Raw genomic sequence first — 10,116 nt, forward strand, 5'->3', positions numbered from 1 at the left:
AAATAACCTCGAGAGCAACCAAGAGATTTTCTCTCTCTAGAAGTGGAAGCCTTATCAACTCAAAACTCATGGGAATATTGTCTCTCTCTCGGAGGCCATGTCTCTTTCTCTTGAAGACCAATCACCATCTTTGAGATCCATTCTCATAATCCCTAAAAGGGTAAACCTCAAAAGGATAGGATATTATGTCTTCATTGAGTCTCTAGATATCACTTTCTTACTTCTTAAGAAAGTCTATTTTCATTTTACCATAACTTTTAATTTTTAGAACAAAATATGAGTATGGTGATTTGGGTATTACCAAAACCCTTAAAGGGTAAACCTCAAAAGGATAGGATATTATGTTTTCATTGAGTATCTAAATATCACTTTCTTACTTCCTAAAAAAGTCTATTTTTATTTTACCATGATACCTTTAATGTTTAGAAGAAAATATGAGTATGGTGATTTGGCTATTACCAAACCCAAGAGGGATTCTTCCATATGCTGGTTATCATTAAGACTTCATTTTGGCCAATTCAAAATGTCACAGTTCTTGAGTAGGTCAACCAAAAAGTTGGCCGGATGTCAACTTGGTAGATGCCCATAATAGTGCCCAAATCACATGAAATTTGGACGAGTTTAGTTGACATTTTTCAACCTACTCAAATGACATTTTTCAACCTACTCAAAATACTTTCGCTCGGAGGTTTGTAACATCATATGCAAAACTTCCTTGCAACTGGTTGAGCCTCTGAGCATGATAATTTTTTTTACAAATATGAAATATGTTTACAAAAAAGAGTTAGTCACCTTTGTCTAGCTAGTCAAATAAGTTAAAATCAACCAATCTAACCTGCCAAAATCGTTAAACAGTAGTTTTAACCAATTTTAGATCATACCCGGCATGCTTTGAACCATATTGCAACAGTCAACATATTGTTCGGAACCATATTGCAACAGTCAACATATTGTTCGGTTTGTCTTGATAGTAATGTTTCTTGACTATATATTATACCGACTGAAACAAAAAGCTAAACAGTACTATACAGAAGTGTATAGTACTTAGTACACCAAGGGGTATTAGTTTCCAGTCTTAACGATATGGCCGTGTATATTAGATATGGACCCGGTTTCTATGAGTCCATGTAGGAATGAGGTGCTTTTTAAAAATCTATGTTTGAGATGGATTTTTGGACTTAATTTTAAAGACATGTAATCTTTAACATGGAGATCATGAATATAATAAATAAATAAATTTAAAAAATTAGATATAATAATTCTATTAAGCAAATATTTGGACCGTGAGTTTCAATTGTTTTTAGTCGGACCACCTATTTGCATTCATTTTTAAGATGGATGCCTTATACCACTAGACCGCATATGTAGAAATGTGGTCTAGCCGGCATGAAACAATTTTCCTATTACATATAGTTCTTCATCTTAGTGCTTTTGTTTTTTTTGCTTAAAACCAGAGAGTTATCACAGCATACAATCCATTAATTCAGCAAACCTCTCTCTGTCTCCATTTTTTTCTTGGGATTATACAATGTGACTATTTAACTTTGGTCTATCCAATGTGAAATCTGATAGCTAGGGTGTATCACAAAGTTCAAGAAATTTTTTTGAACTTTGAGTTTGGTCAATTGAATAAATGCAACTACTCAATTTACATTCAATGGTCAAGATTAATTGTGGCCACATGTAAAAAGTCTCATTGTATATTTTTCCTTTTTTCTTGCCAAATGTAGGAGTTTAAATTTGGAATTTTGTTTCATGCGGGCTGGACCACAATTCTACAATATGCAGTCCCAAAGTATAAAACATTCATCGTAAAGATGGATGCAAATAAGTGGTCCATCAGAAAATAATTGAAACTAACAGTCAAAAGGTTTTCTTAATAGAATTATTATTTATAGTTTTCAAAATTTATTTATTTTTTCATATTCAAGATCTGCATATTAGAGATTACATGTCCTTAAAAATTAGGTCAAAAAACCTATCTCAAAAATAAATTTTTAAGAGGTGATTCATTTTTACATGGACTAATAGAATCCGTGTCCTTTAAATTTTATCATTGTGATAAGAAAGTATATTATGACCCGTATAACTAGGCTGACAATGCAAAGGTCATAAGGTTGATCACCATCCAATCATTGGTTGGATGGTGATGGAGGGAGAGTGTGTCTTGCGAATGCATCATTAGTTCGATTGGTCTCACGACTTCCATCACCGTCCAAGCATGTCATTGATGGGACACACAAGCCCATTCCTCTTGTTCATGACCCGTTTGCTTTTCTCTTCTATTTTTGTTTTTAGAGTAACATTTGAAATTGATATGAAAGGGGCTACGTTGTGGTTGTAGGACTTCCGTACCTAGTTACTACGTTTTGGATTTCAATCTTGCTGACACTGCCCACTAACACTTTAAAAAAAGTTAACTCCCAAATCGATTAAAAAAAGGGGGTAGCTGTCGATCTTCCCCACGAATTATATAAAAAAAAAGAGGTTATGTTAGGGTGCTGATATTATGGAGTAATTTATCATTGTATTCAATAAATTTTGGATTTTTTATACCCTTGTTATGTGCATGAAGCGTCTTTTTAATAATGGTAATTTTGATCATTGGGAGGGAGTGATGTCATTCATATAGGGTGCGACATTACCCACATGGAGCACACTAATGACATGTAATGCTCCATGTGGGAGATGTCACACTTAATGTAAATGATGTCACACCCCTCTTAATGACAAAAAATACCCTTACTAAAAAAAATTCATGTATAAAACAAATGTATAAATGTCCAAATTTTATTGAGTACAATATAAATTGCTTTATAATGTGGGCACCCTAACAAAAACCAAAAAAAAAAAAACATTTAGAATTGATAACCCTTCTTATCACATGAGTTTTACCTTCCGGGCTCCTTTTCTCCATCATTTTTTTTTCTAAAATTTGCTTAGAAAAGAAGGATTGAGTTTGGAATTATTGGATTATATGTGTCCTAACATTTCTTTCTCAATATGTATTATTAAATAAATTTCGAAAATTTTATCTAAATGTCCGTATAAGATAAATTATTTAACATTTTACCTATTAGCAACTATTTCAACTCTGCTTTGTTTTTTTGTGGTGTTTTGAAATTAAATAAAATGATATGACTAGAATACTAAGGGGATTGTACATTATAGGACTATTTACTTTTGGTACATGGAGGTCACAATCAACATTAACCATCACATGCGAAATCTAATGTCTTGAAGTGTATTATATAGTTCGAAAAATTTTATTTTGAACTTGTTCTCAATCAATGACATGCCCATGTCATCGGATTTTACATCTCATGGTTAACGATAATTGTGACTTCCTCGTACTAAAAGTAAATGGTTTTATTGTACTTGGCTTAATTTCCAACAAATTCATGAATTTCCTTCTTTTAAAAGTATAGGGAAAGTAGTACTCCCATATCATGTCACTCCAAAAATTTCAATCTCTTATAGGTATTAACTATTTTCCAAATTCAAAGAATTTCAATTTTTTTTTTTTTTTACATATCCATACATCTCAAGATCAAATGATGAACTGCATGGTTTTTCTACATCAAAACAACCCTTTTCCCTGGGTATTCGAGTTTTGAGTTTTGACAATTCATCTCTTTGGTCCTGTGATCATCGTCGCATGGGGAAGATTGGCTTCTCAAGATACTAGGGTGTTTGGAAGGCATTGAATACAGAAAAATAAAAAACTAATGGATTGTCTACAAAAACCATTTATCTTTTGTATATAGAGGTCACAATCATCGTTGTCTCTTGCCTCTTAAATTTCAAAATGGGTGGTTGCAAGAGTGTCATTTAATAGACAGAAAGTTCAAAAATAAATAAATAAAATTCTTGGTCTTTGTGACTCACTCTAAGCTATTCAATTTGATATCTAATGAGTGAGAATAATTGTGAACTCTATGTACAAAAGATAAATGGTCTCTTTGTAGACAATCCTAAACGATAAAGATAGAAATTGGGGTTTGCCTCGTTTCTTTGGTCTCTTCAGATCTTAAATGCACTAGAAGCAATCTACAAGATGCAATGACAAAACAGTTTTTTGTTTTTTAGGGAAATTATTGCTAATATACCTATATTTAACTATAATTGGAAAAAAGACCTTCAATTTTTCAAAACCTCACTTACACCCTTTCTCACAATTTTGGCCTTTTTTTGAACCAAAATAGCCTTCATGGTAGCCTTTTTAACATAATACATTTTAGCTTTACGGTAACTAAAACACTATAAAAAATTCAAAGAGTATTATGGTAATTTAAATACGATAATAATTTGAATTATTATTACGGTAATTTAATTACTAAAATGTGTGGGGAAGTCTTTACGGTATTCTTATTATCATAATACTTTCACGGTTAATTCCAAATCTCTATTAGTTGAAAAGCTTCAAATTGAAGCTAATATCAGGGCTACCCCTCTCCTTCTTTCACGGCAGTATTCTTCGGAGTTATATTTTCAAAAAATCCATATTCCTATGGGAGCATGATGTGGATCTACTCTCTCGCTCAAAAACACCTATTTAAGAATGTTTTTGTTCTAAAATTTTGAAAACCATATAAAAATTACTAAATTATTTTTGAAAGAATTGAATTGCGAGTTATGTGACACTTAAATCTAGCTCTTTGAAAATTGGATAGTTTCTATTCAATCTTGAAGTGTTAGGTTTTTCTAATATGCAGAAGAATTTACGTGGAAAATTTCTTTTTTTTTAAATTATTCTATAAGTAGTAGAGATTATATTCTAAAAATTTGAGATTTGAAAAATACAACCAGCATAGATTTTTGTAGAGGGAATAAATAGATAGTAGACTCCTAATAGAGTAGAAAATCTTTTGTGTTCTTTTAATGAGGCATGGGCATTATTGCCTTAATACTACTTTAAGGTATTACGGTATTTTAATTACCGTAATACTCCTTCAACTTATTACGGTATTTAAATTACCGTAATGTTATAACGGTAATTAAATTACTGTAATGCTACTTTAAGTATTGCGGTAATTAAATTACCATAATACTCTTTCAACTTATTACGATATTTAAATTACCGTAATGTTCTTTATGGTAAAAAGACTACCGTGAAGGTTATTTTGGTCCAAAAGAAGCCGACATTTGTGAGAAAGGGTGTAGGTGAGGTTTTTGAAAAATTGAGAGTTTTTTAGCGATAATTTTCCTTTTTTTAAGGCATGTTTAATTTAATAAAAGAGGATAAAATTAAAAAAATATATATCAGAAGACCATTTATCCTTGACACAAGGGAGTCACAATTATTGTCGGCCGTTAGATGTAGAATTGGGTGCTGGGATGTGTCATTGATTAGGAACAAGGTCCAAAAATAAAAAAAATTTAACTTTTGACATATTTTGGGTTGTCAAATTTCAGATAGGATGGATAAAGATAATTGTGACCAATTTTAGAATAATTTCAATACGTGACAAAATTTAGAGTGGAGAGATGAAGATAAATCTTCTAAAACCAAATAAAGTTTCACAATGATTTATCTTTGGATGCAGTTCTATAAGGTCTAGATCCTATAAAAAAAAGCAACCTTATCTCGAAATTTCGACCTAAAAACACTTCAACATGGGAGATCCCTAAGAGTACAAGGTGGCATAGGGAACGAGGATACAAAACCAAAGCCTAAGGGGTTGTTTGCCAACCAGAAATTGGGTAGCCAAGACATCGAAATTTCAAACTGGGATTTGAAATTAGTAAGCAACCAAAATACAAAATCATATGAAATTTGGAGGATATGTGAAGTTAATTGGATAGTTTTTATGAACATATCAAAAAGATTATTTAATTAAAATTCAATGCGTAAACAAGCACTCAAATTTTTATGGCCAAATAGGTTATTTTATATTTAAACAATATTTTTCTAATGTTTTTATAAGTATTCTAATGTTTTTATAGGCGCGATTTGTCAGATGTATAGATGCCCAAAATTTCAGATCCATCTAATATAGCCAAAAAATGCAATTGAAATACTCTGAAATTTCCGTCATTATATTTTTTCTAAAAAATAATTTATATTTTTACAAGTGCGTAAGTGAAGAAGCTAGACACCCAAAATTTAGCTCAATACAATGTATTAAAAATAAAATAATATTGAAATATTCATATGATTTTAACCTTTTGTGAGGGTATTTTGATCATTTTATTTTTTTATCAAATTATTTTTCTATATTTTCTAGAGGTGTTTGAGGGTGAGAAGTATAGAAGTCCAGAATTTTAACTCAATTTGATTTATATGGAAAATAAAATAAAATTGAAATACTTAGACAAGCTCTTACCTTGTCCAATTTCTTTTTTTTTTTATGTGATATAGAGCATCCACTATGCCGAGCTATATGTTTGGGGGCATTTTGAAGCAAAATGAAGTCACCGAGGGGGAGTTGTTATAATTGAGGAGCACAATACTTTGACTTTCTACGACTGTTTTTGTCACCTTAAATAGAAAGAAATAAGTCAAAATGACGACCTGCCATTAAGCCAATCAGCCACACAAAGACCCAAGATGATAACTGTTGGAATATTGCAGGAATTATCAGAAGTAGATACAGTAGAGAAAAACAAATGTTATATTGATCTCAAAATCGAAAGGACCCATTGTACACCGATCTATGACAGCAGTGAACCCCCAATTGTAAGTACTTTTTGTAAAATTGAAAGTTGTTATTTCTTGTGTACTTTCTCCGGTTTATTTGCCTTTAAATTAGAGTCATAAAAATCATAGATCACAAACACAAAAAAAAAAGGTGCACACACTATGATTTTGAAATCTCATTCGTCTTCGTTTAACATATATTACCATCTCATTAATGAGAACTTTAATAAACAGTTACAATTGGCTTATTTTCGTATCTTCTGATTTACAAAATTTCAGCTGGAAGCAAACGTTGTTTACCAAAATTCCCATAAACGCTTTATTTTTCCTTACTGGGTACTTAGTTTTCTACCCTTCCGATTTCAGAATTGGAGATCTCCAATTCTGGTTCCAAATTCCAGTTGCCAAACACCCCATATTAGAATTTTGATTTGCATTGACAATAGGAATGCATACTATGATCCAGTGTTTCAAAACTAGGATGAATGGGGCAAATCATTCACTTAAAGATCCGGGTCGAATCATTAATACTAGTCGAGTTTGGATCGCTTCGAATTGGTGCTCCAGAAAAATAGTAAAAGACGAATGAAATAAAATAAAAATTAAAATTGAAGATCATGCAGTAGTGATTTAGAGGAGACCAGGAAAAAAAATGGATAAGCTTAATAATAAAGAAAACATATAACGGAAGGTTTTACGGGGAACTGCACCAGGACTCATACGATACTAGAACCCCTTATGTCCCGACTAGTTCCTATCCAGATTGGAAATCCCAGGGGTTTATGGTTATAAAACACCTACTATGGTCCATATCATCATATGATAAATGTATTCATCACCACCCAATCAATGCTTTTGGATCAAGGTTAAAAAAACGGATCGGAATCGGTTACACCCATACCCGTATCAGATCGGGAGAATCGGTGGATCGGATCGGAAGAATCGACGGAATCGGTAATTTTTGTTTTAAATTTTTTTAAAAAAAATTCAAGAAAAAATGGTTCGTCTTTTTTTTTTTTCTCGCTTGACTCGGTGAAGAATCGGTCGGACTGGGTGAAGAATCATTGGAATCGGCGGTTCCACGAAAAAATTGTTCACCTTTTTTTTTTCTCGCTTGACTCGGTGAAGAATCGGTCGGACTGGGTGAAGAATCGTTGGAATCGGCAGATCCACTAAAAAATCGGTGATTCTACTATTTGGAACCGTCTGAATCCCCTTTTTTGGCCTAATCCAGAGCATCCTGGACAATTCCCAATCTGGATCGCCAGATTCCGGATCTAATTTTTTAAACCTTGGTTTGGATAAAAATGAAATAGTGCCTTGTCTCTTGTGTCCCATTGGCTCCATTTTTTTTCTGATCAACTAATTGGTGTGACGGCGATGACCCTCATGACCATGGTATGTGTGTTTTTTTTGAGAAAGTGTGACCATGGTACATCCCTGATCATGAGGTTCAAAATATAAGTACTGTTGAAATTGATATGTCAGAGTGCATGACAAGAGCGGCAGCATGACAGAGACCTAAGATCAAAGTAATATGAACAGTTTGCGAATAAAATAAATAAATTATTGCATGCAACCCCTCCCTCCATCAACCTCAAAATGAAGCAAAATTTCTTTCAATCAAAGAGTAGAAGGCATCACGTGAAGAGACCAAACAAATGAGTCAATTTCGATCCTTATCTTTTTATTGCCGACTTTTATTTGTATTCAATGCTTCTCACCCAACACCCTTTGATTATATTAATCCAAAAAAACAGACAGAGATGTCAAAGTGTTAAGAATCTAATACACAAGAAAAGAAAATTAGAGAGAGGTAGATGTCAAAACTAGAGAGACAAAAACTCAAGAAAGGAAAGGGAAAGGTTTGTATACTTCCCTTATAATATGTATTTTTACCATCCAGCCGTCTAATTTGGATCAAGTGAATCACTCACCGTTTGATTTAGATCCAATGTCTCATAATATTTTATTTTTAATTATCTTTATACAAATTGTATGAATAAGAAATTTGATACGTGTCATCTTCTTGTTAAAAAGTACCTACAAAAATATATTTAAAATAAATTTTTAATAAAATTTAATGACCAAAATACTCCTTGAATCCTTGAATCTTTTAGAGGTATTTTGATGAGAGAAACATTTCAAAAGATGTATATGGGAGAGATGTCAAGAAGGTAAAAAGGTGTAAAATGAGATTCCACCACAAAGGTCAAAAGCAAAGCTTTTTTAGTACAAGAATCAATGGAGAGAGAGAGAGAGAGAGAGAGATGTCAAACATTAGAGAAAAAGGGCTGAGAATCCAATACAGAAAAGAAAATTGAAGAGAGGCAGATGTCAAAAGTAGAGAAAAAGAGAAAACCCCAAGGGGATGCCAAGATAATAAAGAAAATTGAAGAGAGAGAGAGAGTTGTTAACTAGCTAAAAAAAGGTGAAAAAACAAAATGAAATTCCACCACAAAGTTAAAAAGCAAGGCACTCTCGTGCCTATGTTGCAAGGCCCGACCGAGCCTGTTCTCAAATAAAAGAACAGAGGGGTGAGGAGGACTTTTCCAAAACATGATGCTTATCTTTTCCTTTTCTTTCTTTTTCTTATTTATAAATTTGAATGCTGGAGGCGGAGTTATGAGATAAAGGGAGACGCCAAAAAAAGGGTCGTAAAAGTTTGCAAGGGGGAATTTATAGAGAGAGAGATGAGTCGGGAGAAGTGATGGAAGGGGGTTCCAATGCATCAACTTTTAGGGGGGATGAAGAGCCAAAGTTATGCACTGCTACCCATGTGCAGCCCACCCCGCCTGGTCCCACCTCAATTCAGTAGGGACCACTGCATTCATTAATGATAAGGATGTGTTGTTTTTATGTTTGTATGTGTATGGGAGAGAGAAAGAAACAGAGGAGAGAGAAATGTTGTTTTTATGTCTGTATAAAGGAGAGAGATAGACACAAAAAAAGAAACAAAGATGAGAGAGAGAGGAGAGAAAGAACCAGAGGAAATAGGGAGAGGTGGGGGACAACACAAAGCCAGTGTAGAGAGAGAGTAATGGAGAGAGGGAGGGTGAGACTTATAAATGACTGTTTAGGACAAGGGCGTGTTTGTAGGTGAGGGAGGTGGGTGCCTTTCTCAGATCCAAAACACGTTTTGTTTCTTCTTGTAGTACATGAGTAAGGCTTGTCTTCATCTTCTATGTGCAGTAAAATTAGGGGTACAGATTATCCAGTAAAATTTGAAGCATCAAAATAAAAAGCAATGTCATGGCTTCATAAGTTACAAGTTAAAACACACGTCCAATAAAAAAGTTCCAAAAAGTTCCAACTTTCATGAGCTCTAAATTCTTAAATACTCCAAGAGGTCCGACACATTTTGGCCATTATAGTGCAACATCACAGTATGATTAATGTAACTTTCCTGAAAGAAAAGCATCCGCACTGAAAAAAAAAAGAAAGATAAAGAGGTTGATGAGATGACATTCAATATA

Source organism: Amborella trichopoda, chromosome 10, assembly GCF_054954075.1.
Source record: "Amborella trichopoda isolate Santa Cruz 75 chromosome 10, AtrichopodaSantaCruz75HAP2 v2.0, whole genome shotgun sequence".
Taxonomy (NCBI): domain Eukaryota; kingdom Viridiplantae; phylum Streptophyta; class Magnoliopsida; order Amborellales; family Amborellaceae; genus Amborella; species Amborella trichopoda.